We start from the raw sequence: 2,643 nt of genomic DNA, 5'->3' as shown, positions 1-2,643 counted from the left end.
TTGTAAATACAACTTAACCACTGATTTCTAGTTGTGTCCTCTTTTGGAAGCCCAAACAAAGTATTTTCGCTTTCACAATGAAACACAAATCTCCACGACATGGCGGCGGTGGCAGAAAGAATAAAAAAAATTGCGAGAATAAAAGTTATGCCTTCTTTCTTTGCGTGAACATTTGGGCGGCGTTATGCAAATCTTCCCACACAGTGACATAGACATGTGGGGGCGTGTTTAGGAGGGCATGGACGAGTCTTAACTTTTATAAAGAAAATCTCTTTGGGGTTGAGACTTTAGTCTTTGCAACTTTAGGGATCTTATCTATTCACGAACAGCTTGTAACACTCCAAAGAGAAAGGAAAACTTGAAATCGCATCATATGACCCCTTTAATGGTTAATCATGCAGCTCTAACCAGAACATATGTGTTTGTGTAAAGACAGGTGTCATCAGGGTCATCATACCTTGCGGGTGGGATGTATTTCCGAGACACACCATCCTGTTTGCTCTCCAAAAAGGTCTCCTAAAATAACACACACACTTTTTTAAAGAATTCTAAATTTTGTATATTCAAGATCACAAATATGTTTGCAATATTAATTACAAAATTAGAAGAGTAAAGTTTGTAAACAGATTTTGGTGTTAGTTTGTCAAAGCCTAGTTTGAAAGTATAAACATTTAAAAAGATTTTTGCTAGGTTGTTCTGGGTGGTGCTAGGCAGTTGCTAAGGTAATCTGAATGGTTGCCAGGGTGTTGCTATGCAGTTGCTAGTGTGTTCTGGGTGGTTGCTAGGCAGTTGCTTGAGTGTTTAGAGTGTTCTCAGGATTCTTTGATTAATAAAATGTTAAAAAGAACAGCATTTATTCAAAATAGAAGCCTTTTGTAAAAATAAATATTTACTATCACTTTTTATCAATTTAACATATCCTTGCTGAATAAAAGTATTAATTTCTTTTGTGGGAAAAAAAAGTACTGACCCCAAAGGGAAACAAAGGGAATTAGTTATTATATTTATAGGGAATTTTGAAGGAATCTCAATTTTACGGCTGATCAAATGAATCTGCCAGAAATTAATTTAATGGCTGTAACTAGCATCTATGCAGCTGATTTTAATATCCAAACATATAGTTAAAACACTATTTATTAGCATGGTAACAAGATTGGCAGTTTAAGACCTTAACTTGTAAGCACAAAACACAAGAAACTTTATTGACGTTATTGACGTCACTTCCTGTTTGTTGCTGTTTTGAGTTTGAGCTCCGTCAAGTTAATTCCAATTTTTATCATTTTTATCTTAAAATCAATTTTATACACCATCATTTCCGTTTCTATAATGTTTCTATAATATATCCCCTATCGTATTCTACAACAAAAACAATCAGAGTGCCTTGTTATCACTAGTTTTATTTTGATTTCCCGAGTCCGCTATTAGCTTATAGCCCTTTAGCATCGCCAGCGTGGTTGCCGCTAATCTCGCTTATATTGCTAAAACTCTATTCACACACATTACCATTGTTTTACTCATTGTTACTTGCTTTAATGGCGGATGTGTGTCTACTTTGAGTGGAGGTGAGGACACGTTCGAGCTGCATGCGGTGCAGTTCGAGCTGGAGGCCGTGGAGAAGCAGATCCGCGACCTGGTGGAGAAGCAGGCCCAGCTGAGGTAGCGGAGAGCTACCTGAGGAACTTGTATAAATATAATAACTAATTCCCTTTGTTTCCCTTTGGGGTCAGTACTTTTTCCCCCCAAAAGAAATTAATACTTTTATTCAGCAAGGATATGTTAAATTGATAAAAAGTGATAGTAAATATTTATTTTTACAAAAGGCTTCTATTTTGAATAAATGCTGTTCTTTTTAACTTTTTATTAATCAAAGAATCATCCCAGGCTGACGCTTACAAGACCGGGGTAAGTATACAGCGCGCTGCTAACACTCCCACTACCTCTACTCTGTATGCTTCTCTGCACAGGCCCCGTGCACCCAGGACGCGATCTTCCCAGATGTCCTTCACTCCGTGCTGCACGCGGGGGTTAACGACACCAAGCTGCGGCAGACAGAAACACTGAAGAGGGACTTCAGGAGCCTGATAGAGACGGTAAGCAGCACATCGCCCGCGACGACGATCATCGTGTCAGGACCACTTCCCACGTATCGATGAGGACACGAAAGGCTCAGTAGACTTTTTTGCTTTAAACGAATGGTTATTGTCATGGTGTAAAGAACAGAAACTGCTCTTTGTTAATAATTGGAATCTTTTCTGGGAGCGACCTAGGCTTTTTCACGTTGATGGCCTGCACCCCAGCAGAGTTGGAGCAGAACTCCTGTCGGACAACATCTCCAGGACGCTACGCTCCATATGAATAGTAAGCCAATTCTCAAATGACTGCTATGATGGCTTTTGTTCTACCCACTTAAATGATAGAAGTACTTGCGCTGTCCAATCTATAAACAGTGTCTGTTCCCTGAATAGTGAGGTCAAAATATAGATTTAATGCAGGATTTAGAAAAAATCTGATCGTGATTAAACCAGAAAAATGCAAAATAAATGAACAAAAACCATTTTTAAAGTTTGGGCTCCTAAACATTAGATCACTCACACCAAAGGCGGTTATTGTAAACGAAATGATCCCAGATAATAGTTTTGCTAT

The sequence above is a fragment of the Sinocyclocheilus anshuiensis genome, unplaced genomic scaffold (assembly GCF_001515605.1).
Source record: "Sinocyclocheilus anshuiensis isolate Anshui unplaced genomic scaffold, SAMN03320099.WGS_v1.1 scaffold182, whole genome shotgun sequence".
Taxonomy (NCBI): domain Eukaryota; kingdom Metazoa; phylum Chordata; class Actinopteri; order Cypriniformes; family Cyprinidae; genus Sinocyclocheilus; species Sinocyclocheilus anshuiensis.
This window is presented reverse-complemented; position numbering follows the sequence as displayed.